Source organism: Canis lupus, chromosome 8, assembly GCF_048164855.1.
Source record: "Canis lupus baileyi chromosome 8, mCanLup2.hap1, whole genome shotgun sequence".
NCBI lineage: Eukaryota > Metazoa > Chordata > Mammalia > Carnivora > Canidae > Canis > Canis lupus.
In genome coordinates this window covers 45,831,188-45,848,929 of record NC_132845.1, presented here as the reverse complement: position 1 = coordinate 45,848,929, position 17,742 = coordinate 45,831,188, and the positions used below count along the sequence as shown (strand labels likewise).

General features: G+C 47.1%; 1 protein-coding gene across 6 annotated transcripts in view; it reads right to left on the bottom strand.

Moving 5' to 3' along the window:
* CIITA (class II major histocompatibility complex transactivator) overlaps window positions 1–12,090 on the bottom strand; it is a 69,758-nt gene extending 57,668 nt beyond the window's left edge. For 3 of the 6 annotated variants that reach the window (XM_072835775.1, XM_072835778.1, XM_072835783.1), the window contains exon 1: window positions 4,732–4,989. The gene's annotated coding sequence lies outside the window, so the exon portion shown is untranslated. Of the gene's footprint in view, window positions 1–4,731; window positions 4,995–11,949 lie in introns of those variants that run through there. The other 3 variants (XM_072835784.1, XM_072835787.1, XM_072835777.1) reach the window with 3 other exon arrangements.
* Window positions 12,091–17,742: the final 5,652 nt, after the last annotated feature.

Genomic DNA, 17,742 nt, shown 5'->3' with positions numbered 1-17,742 from the left:
AGGAACCTGAGGATCAGAGACATTGAGTGTCCTCCTCAAGATCACATAGCCAGTAACTGACAGGATTTAAGGAGCGTGTGTCTGCTGTGAAAGCCTACAGCATCGGGATGCCTGGGTGGCTCAATGGTTGAGCATCTGCCTTTGGCTCAGGGTGTGATCCTGGGGTCTGGGGATTGAGTCCCGTATTGGGCTCCCCATGGGGAACCTGCTTCTCCCTCTGCCCAAGTCTCTGTCTCTCTCTATATATCTCTCATGAATAACTTTTTTTTAAATCTTAAAAAAAAAAAAAAAGCCTACAGCATCACAGCTAGATCTGTCTTCAGCACAGAGGGGCGGTGATGCGGGCCCTTGGCAACTATCAAGGCCATGGTAGCCATGGGGATACTCACTTGGCCCTCTTCCAGAGAGAACCTGCCACGGATGGGAGGCAAGGGTGGGAGCCAGCTGACAGTGTCCAGCGACGGAGGCCCCTGGCTCTCCCTCAGCTTGTAAATCCAAGCCGGCGGCTTCCAGGCAATCCCTGGCCAATGACTGAGCATGGCGGTGACACAAGGTCTTGACGTTTCTTGGCAGTGCGGGACTCTCTCCAGGCAATCTCCAAGCCCAGGCTCCCGGAGGGACTTGGCCGAGCTTCCCAGAGCTGAACCCCAGTCTGAAGCTCTCCCTACACAATCCCCCCTTCTTCCCTTTCTCTTTTCAAAGTGTCAGATCCCTCTGCCCGTATCTGTGGCCTCTCCCCTGGATCTTTCAGTGGCATCACCTCCCCATACATCTCGTGTATCTCCTGTACTCCGACTCTGCCTTGGTGTCTGCTTCTTGGAGGATCCCAAATGGTGCAGAGGTGTGAGTTTGTACCAATCACAGCAGAGGGCATTCTCTTCCCCACCCTGGCCTTAAGATCTGACTTTTTAATTTTTTCCCCAAATGTTATTATTAAGTAACCTCTACACTCAAACTCCTAAGCTTGAGACCAAGAGCCATGCGCTTCAACACTTGAGCCAGCCAGGTGGCCTAAGATCTGACCATAGACACGCACGGTCTCCAGCCCTGCGGAACGAGTGTCTACCAACATAACTGCTTCCTCTAGCATCATACAACTATCACAAATTGTTAGAGTAGCTTGATTTGGATTCCTGTTCTAGCAAGTCCAAGCGAGAGCACACTTGTTAGCTTCTCTGTGACTTTAATGCCTGGATTTCCTCCTGTGGACCATTTCAAACTTCTAGGGTTGTTATGAGGTCTAAATTTTTTAAGTTAAGGATGCAATATTTAAAAAAATATTAAAAAAAAAAGTTAAGGATGCCTGGGTGGCTAAGTGGTTGAGCATCTGCCTTCAGCTCAGGGCATGACAGAGTCCTGGAATCAAGTCCTGCATCAGGTTCCCCCCACCCAAGGGAGCCTGCTTCTCCCTCTGCCTGTGTTTCTGCTTCTCTCTGTGTGTTCTCAAATAAATAAATAAATAAATAAATAAATAAATAAATAAATAAATTTTAAAAATAAAAATAACTTATTTAAGTTAGCAGAAAACGTGTACACACAGTCTGGCACACAGTCGGCATCCAGCACATGTATTCCTTCATTGTGTGCCTGACCCAGGCTCGGAGCTCACGTTTAGCCCTGGGAATACAGCAGGTGAACGATAAAGAGAAAAAATTGTGCTCTCGTGCAACTTGCAGTATAATTAGTTAAAGCTAAATCTGGAAAGTCTTGAAGGTACCTTAATAGCTGCAAAAGCCAATAAGATAGGCGCCTCCTTTCCTTTAGGGAAACATATGAGACCAGAACTCTGAGTATCCTTTAAGAGGGATACTTAGCCACTTTCCGTTAAAGGAAAACAAGTCACTTGAAGCTTTTGAAGCCCGGTGCCGGGCAGTAAACTCTCTCCACCCTGACGGATGGAGCATAGATTGAATGGTTGATGTAGATTAATTGGACCTAATAAACTAAGGTAAAAGGTTGTGAGCCCGAGTACGCTTGTGTCTTCTTGCGAAGCCCTGTTATCTTATCTTATCCCAAAGAGATCAATGTTCTCTGGAATGTACACAAAGTCTGCTTTTACTTCTTCTGGTCATCATGTTATTATTTTGTTTCAACCTAACTAAGATAAGAGATCAGAGAATGTAATCTATGTGATCTTTGTTAAGATTGATTCCAGCTCATGGTCACTTTTTGTAAACACTGCACTGTTTAGAAAGGATGTGTGGCTGGGGGCGCCTGGGTGGCTCAGTCAGTTAAGCACCCAGATCTTGATGTCGGCTCAGGTAGTGATCTCAGGGCCTCACCTGACTAAGCAGGAAGCCTGAGGCGGGGCTTGATCCAGGACCCTGGGATCATAACCTGAGCCACAGACAGACGCTCCAACGACTGAGCCAGCCAGCCAGCACCTCTCCACCCCTCTTTTTTTTTTTTTTTTTTTAAACTGTGAGCTACTCAGTTCTTTAGAACTTCATTGTAGGCGGTCTTTGAGTCCTGGTGTAAAATTCAGTAGCATTCATTAGTGAGTTCTTTGCAGTCCAGTCCCAGGAAGGGATCTGCTGTTAAATTCTCACCTGGGGTGTGCCCAACAGTGTGTCTTGCCCTTACTCTCCTGTGGCCTTGAAAGGGGAAGCTGACATTTTGCAGAGTTTGAAAGAGACCTCAAAAAAAAAAAAAAAAAAGACTGACTTTGGTGGGTCTGCACCACCCAGCCTCTCTGACTTCATGTCTTTGGGGGCCTCTGTGGATTTATTACCTTTGTGCCAACCAGCAATGTGTTTAAGAGATGCGTTCAAGTATTGCATCCAGCATTTCAGTTGTCTCTGGGGGCAGAGTACTAGGGCCTCTCATCCCTCAGAGGACTGGAATTAGATGTCTCTTTATTACTTCTACTAAGTAAACGACTTTGCTTACCCTTCACCTACTCCAGGAATGTACAGGGAGGAGCCGGTGCTGAGCTCAGAAGCAGGGAGTTTGGTTTTGAGCAGAAGTAGAAGCACGCGATTGCCTTATCGTAGTTAGATAGCTTCATCTCTATGTCAGCTTTCACTTATTGCAACCTTGTCATATATCGTTTCAGAAGGAACTATAGAAACTGGGGTGCAGCTATGCCAAACTTTTATCTATTTTTTTTTAATTTTTATTTATTTATGATAGTCACACAGAGAGAGAGAGAGAGGCAGAGACACAGGCAGAGGGAGAAGCAGGCTCCATGCACCGGGAGCCCGACGTGGGATTCGATCCCGGGTCTCCAGGATCGCGCCCTGGGCCAAAGGCAGGCGCCAAACCGCTGCACCACCCAGGGATCTCTATGCCAAACTTTTATAGCCTGGATCAATGTTCAAGGAGGGAAAGGACTAAGAGAAGAAATGCTAGTAAACATCACACACCTTGCAGTCATTTATCTCTACCCAGGCTAACTTAAAATCTTTAATTTCAATCCTTCACATCATCTCTCATCTAGCTGCTTTTCTTTTTTAAGATTTCATTTATTTATTCATGAGAGACACAGAGAGAGAGGCTGAGACACAGGCAGAGAGAGTAGCAGGCTCCAAGCAGGGAGCCCGACGCAGGACTCGATCCCAGGCCCCGGGATCGTGACCTGAGCCAAAGGCGGACGCTCCACCACTGAGCCCTGCAGCTGCCTCTGTCATCTAGCTTCTTCTTCATCTGCTCACACATTATTTGACAGCTAATCTTCCTGAAATCCCAGGAGGTGGGTACTGTTATTCCCATTACACAGATGTAGAAGCTGAAGCTTGTAAAGGTCAAGTGGGGGTGTCCCAGGGCTGGTCAGTGGTAGAGCCCGACTCCACACAGTAGTCTAACCTGGAGCCCACATGTTGGCTTCTACTCTCTAAGGTTGTTTTCTCCTGCCTTCAGCCTCACCTCCCTCACCTCACGCTCCCCTTGCAGCAGCTAGAGGGATCTTCGTGAACTGCATCAGTGATCATGCAGTGCCTCAGCCCCAAACCTTCCAGTGGCTGCCCACCGCCGTGGGACAAAGCGGCGGCTCTTCAACAGGACTCATATCCACAGCCTCTAGAGCCTCATCTGCTATTACAGAGAATCACCCCCCACCCCGCTCTGCTGTGGCCACATCGCAGCCCACTCACAGGATCCAAAGGGAGGCCATGCTCTTCCACACTTTGGTCACTTTCAACTCACACAACTGTCTCGCTGCATGTATTTTCTCCACTTGGTGAACTCCTACACATGCCTCAATACCCAGCCCAAAAGTTACTCTGTGGAACATGTTCCTGATCACCCCCAGGCACGACTAGCCATTGTGTACTTAACCTTATAACACCTTGGCAGGAAATTCTCGACCTTTGAGGATCACTAGTACCAGAAAATCCATGCGAAAGCAGATCCAGTTAGCATGGGACCAAAGTGTCATAGTAAATATTGAGCAAGAAATTTTATAAAAGGACTTGATTGATGCTTTACCTTAAAAAAAAAAAAAGAAACTAACATTTAGCTAACAAAATTATCGTTGAAATTCTGTACTAATTCTTAAACCAAATTATGAAGTCAGGGCTAGCATATATTTTCTTCTTTTTGGTATAATTTCCTGACAAAAATTTGTTTGAAGTCATGATATGACATCCTTTTCTACCAGTTTCACACCATGATCACACAGAGTCATTTTGGGAAAAACACACACGCACACAAAAATGATAAGATGCTAGCGGTTTCCCAGAAGGCTTTCCTTAGCCTTTTCATACTGAAATTATTTTCTTGTAAGCACCTGACCTGTCTTCTCAGCAGCATCCTCTTGTTTAGTTGTTCCTTGGTCTAAGAGTGGGATGGGCCGGATGCTCGTTTGTCAATAACTTCAGGGTGCTGCCAGCAGTTCTCCACCTGCAGGGACATCAACTTCAGGAAACTGTCACTTTGCAAGCAAGGGTGACAATTTAATGGTGCAGGTGCAGCAGACATCCAGACTGACCAACACCCAAGAAAGAGGGCGTTGATGTCGTAGGCAGAGCGAGACAATGGGTTCAGCAGGGAGGGTATAGCTAGTAGCTAATTCTTTATGACACACTGTAGTGAGATGTTGCCACCGGGGGATGCCGGGCAAGGGACACAGCGTACCGCTTGGTACTATTTTTGCAACACCTTATGAGTCGATAAGGATTTCAAAATAAAAAGCTAAACATATGACAAAAATAACTCGCAGCCAAGAGGAACCTAAGGGCACATAGAGACATCAGAAGTCCTAAACTCGCAAGTCAAACTTATAAGTGACCTGACACTTCGTTAACATTTTCTTGCAATGGTCATTTTTGTTTGCCTGGCGATTTCTCCAGGTCATTTTTGTTTTCCCCCCACCAGGTGTGGAGTAGGGGTTCTCATGGAACACTTAGGTTTTCACTAAGTCCTTCCATGGAGGGGCTCCTGGGTGGCTCAGAGGTTGAGCATCTGCCTTTGGCTCAGGGTGTGATCCCAGGGTCCCGGGATCGAGTCCCGCATCGGGGTCCCTGCATGGAGCCTGCTTCTCCCTCTGCTTGTGTCTCTGCCTCTCTCTGTGTCTCTCAGGAATCAATCAATCAATCCGTCCATGGAATTGTGACTATTACATAACTTCATTCCCTTGGACTGTGGGCTCCTTCGGGCCTCGAAGTCGATCTTTCTCATCTTTTGGTTTCCAGGGCCCACCATAGGGCTTGGCATAGATTAAGCCTCTGATAAAAATGTAGTGAGTGAATGAATGAATGAATGAATGAATGCCTGCACAAAGACACTAAAAGGAGGGGTTTCTAATCTGCTCCCAGCATAGCTCAGCCCTGGGGAAGTGTCGGTGCTGGAGATGGTTCCTCTAGAGGTGGTTTGCTTTGAGTCTCAGACACAGCAGCTCCTGCAGAGGATGCGGGGCCTCCAGGAAGGATCTGCTCTGCTTTCTCTATGGACGCGGGCAGGCGGTGCTTTGCCCACATACCTGTCCAGCCCCATGACCAGGGGGAGGGTTTGGGGAATTTCAGGGAAGGAATGTTTGGGAAAGCCCAATTCGGGGTGAAGCCACCTCTAATGTCCCCCGAAAGATGCCCCACGGCCAAAACCAACTCTTCCCCGCCCTGCTCTGTAAGGGGCTCTGGGAGTTGGCCCTGTTCTCCTGGGAACTAACAACTGTCCGCCTGGTGGGGGTATCAATGCCCCCAGCGTCTTGGCCTCCTTTTTTCTCCAAAACTGATACAAAAGATAAATGCCGCTACCCACGCTTGTCCCTCTCCCTAGGGGCAATCTGGGAAGGTTTTCTGACATCATACCAAACCCGCTGTTCCACAACTCATTTTTCCTACCTTTTTTGTTGTTGTTGTTGAATGCATTTCGGACATCTTTCTATGCCCTGGTGTGCAAATCTTTGTTTTCCCTCTCAGCTCTGTAATATTGCACCGAACGGCTAAAGCTTTGCTCACCTAAGCAGTTCCCCCTAATGAGGGGCATTGATGCTGCACTGGGTTTTGTCACTGCCTGGCAACAGCCACACACCTCTACGTGCCTAGATGAGCCTGGCTGGTGTCAAGAATGCCCTCCCCACAAGTTGCACCAGGTTCCATACTCCCAACTGCGGCCTATGGGCCACGAAGCCAAGGCTTTTGAAAGAAAAAGAAATCCCACTGCCCATCGTGCTGCTGCTGCTTACCCTAACAAGAGAACGAACCTCACTTTCAAGGAACTTTCTTAGCTTTTTTTTTTCTTTTTTTGGTTCCATTCTCAGTCACCGTGGAACTGGGGACTGGCCTTGCTGTTACAATCATTGCTGAGTTTATGCACAGTTTTGTGCTAGACTCATGCTGGATGCCGAACGGGGGGCCGGGAGCTGGTGGTGGCCAGCAGAAGGCAGTCCCCTGTGCCAGCAGCCCCCCGTGCCACTCCTTGGCTCTCTTTATTTCCAATTCTTTTCCGACTTGATAAGATATAATTGGCATATTGTGTAAACTTGATACGCCTGTATCTTACAGCCTTGTGACAGCCCTCCAACCAGCCTCAAGGATTAATTTGCTTCAAGCGTACACACTCCTTGCTTGCAGACTAATTCCCTTCGTTTGTGGCAGAACTAACCTCTTTCCTTGAGATTTGCAGGCCGCTGGCCTTGGGGACCAAAGAACTGGACTTTCCCAGAAGATAAAGCCTGCCTTCTTTCAAAAACAGCTGCCCCTGGTGTAAGTCTGTTCAGGGTCACGTCCACATACGACTAACCACCCAGGCATCTGTTTCTGCACGCAGCCCATGTCCCCTTTCCAGGGCCTTCCCTTGGCGAGGCCTGGGCAGAGAAGCTGGTCTTTGAGACATTAGTCCTCCACCTTTCCAGGTCACTAGTTTCTTGGATGAAGTCACCGTTTCTTTCCCTCTATCACTTGTTTCTCAAGTATGGGTTTTTCTTCCTGCTTTTTTTCCTTTTTTTAAAAGATATTATTTATTTATTCATGAGAGACGTGCAGAGAGAGGCAGAGACACAGCAGAGGGAGAAGCAGGCTCCCTGCAGGGAGGCCGATGCGGGACTCGATCCCAGGACCCCGGGATCACACCCTGAGCCAAAGGTAGGCTCTCAACCCCTGGGCCACCCAAATGTCCCAAATCTTACTGTCTTAGCAATATCCGGGTATACAGTCCTGTGTTTTATCCACAGGGCATTAGAGCCCCAGAACTTATCTTCTAACTGGAAGCTTGTACTGTTTGACCACCATCTCCCCATTTCCCCCACCCCCCTGCCCCTGCTCACCACCACCCTGCTCCTGCTCACCACCCCCTGCCCCTGCTCACCACCCCCCTGCCCTGCTCCCTGTTTCTATGAGTTCAGCTTTTTTTAGATTCCACACGTAAGTGAGATCACAGTGTTTGTCTTTCTCTGTCTGACTTCTCTCACTTAGCCTAATGCCCTCAAGGACCATCCATGCTGTTGCAAACGGCCACGAAAGGATTTCATTCTTTTTCGTGGCTGGATAATATTCCATCGTGTATATATACCACATCTTATTTCTCCACTCGTCTGCTGACAGAAACTGAGCTCGTTCCCGTGGCCTGGCTACTGTAAATAATGCCGCAACAAACCTGCTATCTCCTCGGTATCCTGTTTTCATTGCTTTTGGAGGTGTACCCAGAAATGCAAAGGCTGGAGCCTATGTTCATCTGATTTTTAATTTTTTGAGGAACCAACTTCCATACCGTTTTCCACAGTGGCTGCACCAACTTACCTTCTCAGGGAACCAGGGTCCCTTTATTTCCACATCCTCACCAATACTTGTCTCTTGTCTTTGTGATGACAGTCATCCTCATAGGTGTGAGGTGGCATCTTTCTCGTTCCCTTTAGAGCAACACTTTAGAAGCAGCGATCGCATCCCACTTGGACAAGCAGCAGCATTTGGCACTGTCTACTACCCTGTCTTGAAACATTTTCTCCATCATATCTTCTCTTTGCCATCTCTAGCTCTCAAAGTTGGGGCACCTCAGGGCCCTGTCCTCAGACCTCTTCTCTTCTCTAGCCATGCTTACTCCCTGGGGGGTCACATGCAGTCCCACGGCTTTAAATAGCAGCCGTAAGCTCTTTTTTAAAAAAATTAAATATTTTATTTATTTAGTCATGAGAGACACACAGAAAGAAGGAGAGACACAGGCAGAAGGAGAAGCAGGCTCCATGCGAGGAGCCTGATGTGGGACTCGATCCCAGGACCCCAGGATCACGCCTGAACCAAAGGGCTCAACAACCTCTGAGCCTCCCAGGTGTCACCACCTGTGTGCTCTTGACCCCAATATTCACGTCACCACCCCAGACCTCCGCCATGAACTCTGCATGCCCAACAGTCTATGCATCATCTCCATCTCGAGATCCAAAAGACCAGCGCTAGCGGTCACACTTGCACATGAGCAGATGCTTGACATCATTAGTCATCAGGGAAATGCAAGCCAAAACCACTTCACATTCACTGCTTGTGAGTGTAATAAAAAAGGTGAGTGCTAGTGGGTGTTGGCAAAGATTTGAAGAAATTGGGTCCTTTATACAGTGCTCGGGGAGGGGTGGGGGGAATGCAAAATGGGGCAGCCACTCTGGAAAATATTTTGGCAATTCCTCACAAAAGTTACACAGAAGGGGGTTCCTGGCTGGTTCCATCAGAAGAGCGTGTGACTCTTGATTTCTGGGTCGTGAGTTCGAGCCCCATGTTGGGCGTAGCGATTAAAAGAAAGAAAGAAAGAAGAAAGAAAGAAAAAGAAAGAAAAGAAAGAAGAAAGAAAGAAAAAGACAGAAAAGAAAGAAAGAAGAAAGAAGAAAGAAGAAAGAAAGAAAGAAAGAAAGAAAGAAAGAAAGAAATACACTTTTAAGAGTCACACAGACAGTTATGATGTGACCAAGCAACTCCACTCTTAGATGTGCCCCCAAGAGAAGTGAGAACATGTGCACACAAAAATGTGTATGCAAACATTCTTAGTAGCTCATGTTATTCAGAATAGCTAAAAACGTGGCCACAACCCAAACGCCCATCCGTGTGGACAAGTGGATAAACTGAATATGACGTAGCCCGCAGTGGAGCATCACGAACACATGGTAAACCTCAACCACATGATGCTGAGTGAGACACGAGTCACAAAAGGTCCCATACCGGATGATTCCGTTCATCGGAAATGTCCAGAATACGCAGAGCCGCACAGACAGAAAGCGGATCAGTGATTTCTAGGGCCTGGGGGTGGGGGGGACGGGGGAGTGACTGTGGATGGGGATTCCTCTGGGGTGATGGAAACGTTCTCCTGTTACATAGTGACGATGGACACATACCCTCGTGAAAGCGCTAAAAACCATCGAAGGGTACCGGAAAGGTGACTCTTATGGTTATGGGAATTTATCTCAATCATTTTAAGAGTTAAGACCCCATTCAGATTTCATTTTTCTTTTCTTTTCTTTTCTTTTCTTTTCTTTTCTTTTCTTTTCTTTTCTTTTTTTTCCTTTCCTTTCCTTTTCTTTTTTCTTTTCTTTTTTCTTTTCTTTTCTTTCTTTTCTTTTCTTTTTTTAGAGAGAGAGAGAGTGTGCACACGTGAGGGGCCGGGCTGAAGGAGAGGGAGAGAGAGACTCTCCAGCAGGATCCATGCCCAGCACGGAGCCCGGTGCAGGGCTCCATCCCACGACCCTAAGATCATGACTTGAGCCAAAATCAAGAACCAGACGCTTAACCAACTAAGCTACCCCAGATTTTGTGGGTTTTTTTAGTGTAACAAACAATTTCCTCCTCCAAACCTACTCAGCCACTGTTGCCTTCATGTCTTTACTTCCTGGTTCCTCACACCCTCCATCGCAGCCGTCAACACAACCCATTAGCTTTACCTTTGAGATTTATCCTGTATCCGAGCACTTCTTACCACTCCACGGCCACCGTCTGTGTCTGAGCCACTAGCCTGTGTCACTTGCTTTTCCCCATAGTCACTGCAGGGTGTTCTCCATCCAGCAGCTGGATGCTCTTCTACAAGAGTGGGCTGCTCCTCTGCTTGCTCACGGCTCCAATGGTTCCCATCTTGCTCAGATGAAAAGCCCAACTCCTCGCTGTGCCTGTGAGACCCTGACATTCCAACCCCCCCACTAGCTCCCTGACATCACCTCCTCTCAGCCTCCCCTTGCCCACTCTGTTCCAGCCCTACTGACCTCCCTATTATTCCTCAAATATGACACACCTGATCCACCACAGGGCCTTTGCACTTGCTCTTCTCGCTGCATGGAATGTTCTTCCTCTCAGTCATCATTGTGATTGTCTCTTTCTCTACCCTCTTCAGCTTTATTTCTCTCTGTCACATGTGTGTCCCACCTGAATATGAGCTCTACGGGGATGGGGGATGTTTCTCTTGTCCACTGTTAAGTCCCCAGGGCCAGGCACCCAATAGTTGCTCAGTAAATACTTGTTGAATGCATGAATGAATGAACTATACCCCACAGATCATCCTAGGGAATGACCCCAAGAGGATGGGGGACAGGAAGCCTCAAGTGTCGAATATGTTTCCAGGCTTACAAGAGCTGAGTCCTGGGGCATCCAGCTGGCTCACTTGGAAGAGCATGCAAGTGTTGATCTCAGAGTTGTGAGTTCGAGCCCCACATTGGTAAAAATAAACAAATAAACTTAAAAAAAAAAACCCAAACACACACACACACACACACACACACACACACACAATGGAATATTACTCCGCCATCAGAAAGGATGAAATCTTGCCATTTACATCGATGTGGATGGAACTGGAGGGTATTATGCTGAGTGGAATAAGTCAATCAGAAAGATAATTAATCATGTGGTTCCACTCGTATGTGGACAATAAGAAGCAGTGCAGAGGATCATAGGGGAAGGGAGGGAAAACGAAATGGGGAGAAATCAGACAGGGAGACAAACCATGAAAGACTCTTAACTCTGGGAAACAAACTGAAGGTCGCTGGAGGGGAGGTGGGTGACGGGCATGAAGGTGGGTGCGTGATGGGCTGGGTGCTGGGTGTGATATGCAAGCGATGAGTCACTGACCTCTACCTCTGAAACTAAAGATTTGTTGGCTAATTGAATTTAATTGTGAAAAAAGCAGACTTCGATACCTATTTTTTTCCTAGAATCCTCATCACGGCCCATGAGGTAGGCAAGCACTTTGACTCGTTTCAGAGAGGAAACGGAAGTGCTGCGCTGGCTTGGCAGAGAACCCAGCCCAGAGCAAGCCTTCAGCCAACATGAACGCTGTCGTGGTTGTTTTTCTGATCCTCCCCACTTAGCAGCACAATTGCAGCTCAGTCCTCCTCAGCCCTCTCCCTGAGGCAGAGCCAGTCTGCTTCCCCACCCAGGCAGAGCTTGCTAACACCCCCTCCTTGCTTTTGCTGCCATCACCCCCACCACCACCTAGAATCTCCTCACCCTTCCTCCCTGCCTGTCAGTAGCCCTAATCCACCACTGACACGCTTGTGCTTGCTTCCTCCAGGAAGCCTTCTCGGATTAACCCGCCCACTGCACTGCTCACCGCTTCCATATTCCTCTCCCCTCCGCTCCTGGTCCACTTGCAACTGCGGGCCACACTGTAGCTTTACTTGGCTCTTGACCTCTGGCGATGTTCTTGCAGATCCAACAGCACACTCTGAGGAGCCTGATAAACCTCTCCCGAGCTGTGTGACCCTGGGCACGCTGATGGGCTCCTCTGAGCTTCCTCTGTGATGCGGAAGCCCGGCTGTCTTGGGGTTGACATGAGGCGTGGTAAATGAGACACCTGCGCCCAGCACATCCTGGAGGTCCAGCACAGATTAATTTTTATTATTATTATTATCTCAAAATGACACCCCCCCCACTCCCCGCCGAAAGGTAGCTAGAGGAGGACAAGGATGGAGTGATCTGTGCACTCATGGCGATGAGCTGGCACTCAAGCCCCATGTCCTGCCCTCCTGTTGGGCTCCCCCACACTCTTCAGGGGTTCATTTCCGATACCTCACCCTACGCCCACTGCTGTTGGTGTCATGTGTGACCTTTGAATCATTCTTGATTATCTGGTTTCACCCACCAGCGATGACAATGCCCCTTGCATCCCAGGCCACACTCATCTTGGTTTTTCTTTTTTCTTTTCTTTTCTTTTCTTTTCTTTTCTTTTCTTTTCTTTTTTTTTTTTTAAAGATTTCATTTAGTTATTCATGAGAGATACAGAGAGAGGCAGAGACACAGGAGAGAAGCAGGCTCCATGCAGGGAGCCTGATGTGGAACTCGATCCCAGGACCCCGGGATCACGCCCTGAGCTGAAGGCAGATGCTCAACCACTGGTCTTGGTCTTTCACACCCCAAGTCGCCCGGCCACCTACAAGGCAGGTCAGGTGCCTCCTCATTCTGCACTCGGACACCCGAGGCCCCCAGAGGCCAAACCACTTGCTCACGATCTCACGGCCACGAGAGGAGGATCCAGCTCCCAGCCTTCCCTAGCTCACGTGCCTTTGCTTTTCTGCTCTCCCGGCCACTGACCGCCTCTGCCCTGGGCAGCCACTCCCTCTGCAGTGGGTGACGATGCCATCTGCAGACACAGAGGGGGACAGAAGAAGGGACCCGTGGGGGTGAGCTGGGGCCTTGGACCCCCCTCAGCCCTGCAAATTCTCCCGTTCTCAAGACAGTCTCAGCCACACTCCTCCAGGAGCCCGGGATCTCGGTCGGTGGAGAGGGGTGCCGGCGGCGGGGGTGATTCTAAGCATCCAACGTGCCTTGGGAGAAAGTCTTTCAGAAACAAGTTTTGTTTGTTTATTTTTTGTAAACTTCCTCAAAAGATGGAGAAACCACAGGAGTGAGTTCTCCTTTCCAAGTAAATGCTTCAACACACTTCTCCAAACTGCAACTGTGGAAAGGACAGAGATTCTCTCCAGTTCCAGCAAACGCTGGTTCATCTCATCTGGGAAGCTGTCTCCTTTACTGCTCACTGTCCTTCCGTGAACAAACACGCTGCCCTGGCAGGGGGTGAACGTGCATGGGGGGTCAAACAGATTTTCATGCACACGAAAGGGAAGAAATGAAGAAACACTCATGAAGAGCATGGTGGGCTGGATTAGAACCCCTTCCCCAGCATCATACACTGAAGTCCTAGCCCCCAGTGTCTTGCGATGGGGCTGTATATAGAGACGGAGTCTTTAAAGAATTAATTAAGTTAGGGAGCCTGGGGGGCTCAGTTGGTTAAGCTTTGCCTTCCACTCAGGTCATGATCCCAGGGTCCTGGGATCGAGTCCTGAATCAGGGTCCCTGCTCAGCGGGGAGTCTGCTGCTCCCTCTCCCTCTGCCTCTCCCCCCACTTGCTCATGCTCTGTCTCTCTCTTTCTCTTTCAAATAAATAAATAAAATATTTCAGAAAAAAAAGAAGTAACTAAGTTAAAATGAGGTCACTGGGGTGGACCCTAATCCAAGGTGGCTGGTGTCCTTATAAAAAGGAGAGATTGGGGGCACCTGGATGGATCAGTAGTTGAGCATCTGTCTTTGGCTCAGGGTGTGAATAAATAAATAAAATCTTAAAAATTTAAAAAACAAATCTAAAGTCTAAAAAAAAAAAAAGAAAAAAAGAATTGCACAGAGGGCAGACCAGAACTGTACAGAGTGAAGATACGGGGTTGGGTGGGGGTGGGGTGGGGGACGATGGCCATCTACAAGTCAAGAGAGAGGGCTCGGAAGAAGCCAACCCTGTCGACACCTTGATCAGGACGTCTAGTACCAGAATTGTGAGAAAGGCAATTTCTGTTATATAAGCCTTGCAGGCTGTGAGACTTTGTTACGGTGGCGCTAGCAAAGGAATACAGAGGACACGTGCTCCCTAGCTGGGCACAATCTCCCCCACTCCCTATTGCCTGGCCCGTGCCTGCATTGCTCGTTTACATTGCCCCTTTTCTCCTGATGGTATTTGAGTTTATACCTACTAGAAGGCTATTTATGGAAGTAGCTACTTGTTTCCCTAAATTTTTATTGTGGTGAAATACAGGAAAATTTAAATTTATCATACTAGCTCTTAAAAAAAAAAGATTTTATTTTATTTATTTATGAGACACACAGAGAGAGGCAGAGACACAAGCAAAGGGAGAAGCAGCTCCATGCAGGGAGCCCGATGCAAGACTCGATCCTGGGATCCCGGAATCATGGCCTGAGCCAAAGGCAGATGCTCCACCACTGAGTCACCCAGGCGTGGGTGGCAATGGGCTAGCCACCCATCCTAGCCCTTTTTACCTGTGCCACTCAATGGTATTAAATACACCCAGACCTCCAGCATCCATCTCCAGAACTCTTGCACCTTGTAAAACTGTTCCTCTATCCCCATTAAATAGTAACTCCCCACTTCGCCCGGGCTCCTGACAACCACAACCACCATTTTACTTTCATTTCTATGGATGTGGTGACTCCAAAGATCTTGTGTAAGTGGAATCATAACGGTCCTTGTCTTTTGGTGACGGGTTTATTTCACTTAACCTCAAGGTTCCTCCATCTTTGTAGCAGGTGTCAGAACTTCCTTCTTTTTGAAGGCCAGATAATATTCCACTGTGTGTGTACACCACATTTTGCTTACTCATTGGTCGATGAATGCAAGTTGCTTCCATATCTTAGCTGCTATGAACACGGACACACAAATATCCCCTGGAGACCGTTCTCTCTGGTGTATATACCCAGAAGTGGAATTGTGGGACCACACGATAATTCTACTTTTAATTTCCTGTTGGAACGACCAGACTGCTTTCCACAGAAGCTGCACCATCTGACACTCCCGCCAACAAATACACAAGAGTTCCAATTTCTCCACATCCTTAGCAGCATGTATTTTCTGTGGTTGCTGCTCCTGCTGCTATAGCAGCCATCCCAATGGGTATGAAGTAATACCTCATCGTGGTCTCGATTTGCATTTCCTTGATGGTTAGTAATGCTAAGCACCTTCTCAGATGTTTATTGTTCATTCCTATTCCTTCTTTGGAGAAATGGCTATTTAAATCCTTTGTTGGGATCCCTGGATGGCTCAGCAGTTTGGCGCCTGCCTTCGGCCCAGGGCATGATCCTGAAGACCTGGGATCGAATCCCACATAGAGCTCCCTGCATGGAGCCTGCTTCTTCTTCTGCCTGTGTCTCTGCCTCTCTCTCTCTCTCTCTCTCTCTCTCATGAATAAATAAATAAAATCTTTTAAAAAAATCCTTTGTCCAGGGGTGCCTGGGTTGCTCAGCCAGTTAAGCATCTTCCTTATGATCTCAGGGTCCTGGGATGGAGCTCTGTTGGTGGGGGGTGCTGCACAGTGGGGAGCCTGCTTCTCCCTCTGCCTCTGCCATTCCACCTGCTTGTGCTGTCTGGCTCTTTCTATCTCTCTGTCAAATAAATAAAATCTTTAAAAAAATACTTTGCCCATTTTGGGTCAGGATTTTTTTTTATTGTTGAATTGTAGGAGTTTTCTATATGATCCAGATATTCATCCCTTACCAGAGATATGATTTACAAATATTTTCACCCATTCTATGGGTTGCCCTTTTACTCTATTGATAGCATCTTTTGATGCATGATTTTGTGTGCATGTAAAGTCCAATTGTCTATTTTCTCTTCTGTTGTCTGTGCCTTTGGTGTCACATGCAAGAAATCATTGCCAAATCCAATGTTGTGAAGCTTTTATCCTGTCTTCTTCCAAGAGTTTTTTTTTTTTAATAGATTTATTTATTTATTTTATGAGAGACAGAGAGAGAGAGACAGAGGAGGTGAGAATGTGGTGGGAGGGGCAGAGCAAGAGGGAGGAAGAGAATCACAAGCAGACTCCATGCTGAGCATGGAGCCCAGGACAGGGCTTGATCTCACGACCCTGAGATCATGACCTGGGCCGAAATCAAGAGTCAGGTGGTGCTTAACTGACAGAGCCACCTAGGCTCCCCTTCTTCTAAGAGTTTTATGGGTTTAAGTCTTACATTTAGGTCTTTGATAACATTTTGAGTTAATTTTTGTATATGGTGTGAGGTAAGGGTCCAACTTCATTCTTTTGTGTGTGAATGTACAGTTGTCCCAGAATTATCTGTTGAAAGACTGCCCTTTGGGACGCCTGGGTGGCCCAGTGGTTGAGCATCTGCTTTTGGCTCAGGTCATGATCCCAAGTTCCTGAGATCAAGTCTCATGTGGGGCTCCCTGCATGGAGCCTGCTTCTCCCTCTGCCTGTGTCTCTGCCTCTCTCTCTGTGTCTCTCATAAATAAATAAATAAATAAATAAAATCCTTTAAAAAAAAAAGAAGAAGAAAGTAAAGACTGCCCTTTCCCCATTGAATAGTCTCAGCATTCTTGTCAAAAATCATTTGACCTGGGGCACCTGGGTGGCTCAGTTGGTTAAGGATCTGCCCCAGGTCATGGTCTTGTGGTCCTGAGATCGGGCCACACATCTGGCTCCCTAATTGGTGGGGAGTCTGTTTCTCCCTCTCTCCACTGCTCATGCTCTTTCTCTTTCTCTTTCTCAAATAAATAAATAAATAAATAAATAAATAAATAAATAAAATCAATCTTGAAAAAAAATCATTTGACCATATACGTGAGGGTTTATTGCTAAGCACCCTCTTTTATTCTATTGGTCTATATGCCTGCCATTATGCCAGTATCACATTTTGTTTACTGCAGCTTTGTAGCAAATTTTGAAATCAGGAAGTATGAGTCCTTCAGCTTTGTTCTTTCTTCAAGCTTGTTTTGATGAAGATGCCTGGGTGGCTCAGGTCGTGATCCCAGATCCAGGGATCAAGTCCCACATCGGGCTCCCTGCATGGAACCTGCTTCTCCTTCTGCCTGTGTCTCTGCCTCTCTTTCTGTGTCTTTCATGAATAAATAAATAAAGCCTTTAAAAAAAGAAAAGAAAAGAAAAAGATTGTTTTGACTAGTTAATTAATTGTTTGACTTTGAGATTCTATATAAATTTTAGGATAGATTTTTCTATTTCTGCCAAAAATAAAAAGCCACATTGGGAATTTGATAAGGGATTGCACTGAATCTGTAGATCACTTTGGATAATATTAACATCTTCACAATATGAAGTTTTCCAGTTCCTGAACATGAGCTGTATTTCCATTTATTTATGTACTCTTTAATTTCTTTTAGCAATGTCTTGGAGTTTTCATTGTACAAGTCTTTCACCTCCTTGGTTAATTCCTAAGTATTTCATTCCTTTTTTTTTAAATTCATTTACTTATTTATGATAGACAGAGAGAGAGAGAGAGAGAGAGGCAGAGACACAGGCAGAGGGAGAAGTAGGCTCCATGCCGGGAGCCCGACTTGGGACTTGATCCCGGGACTCCAGGATCGTGCCCTGAG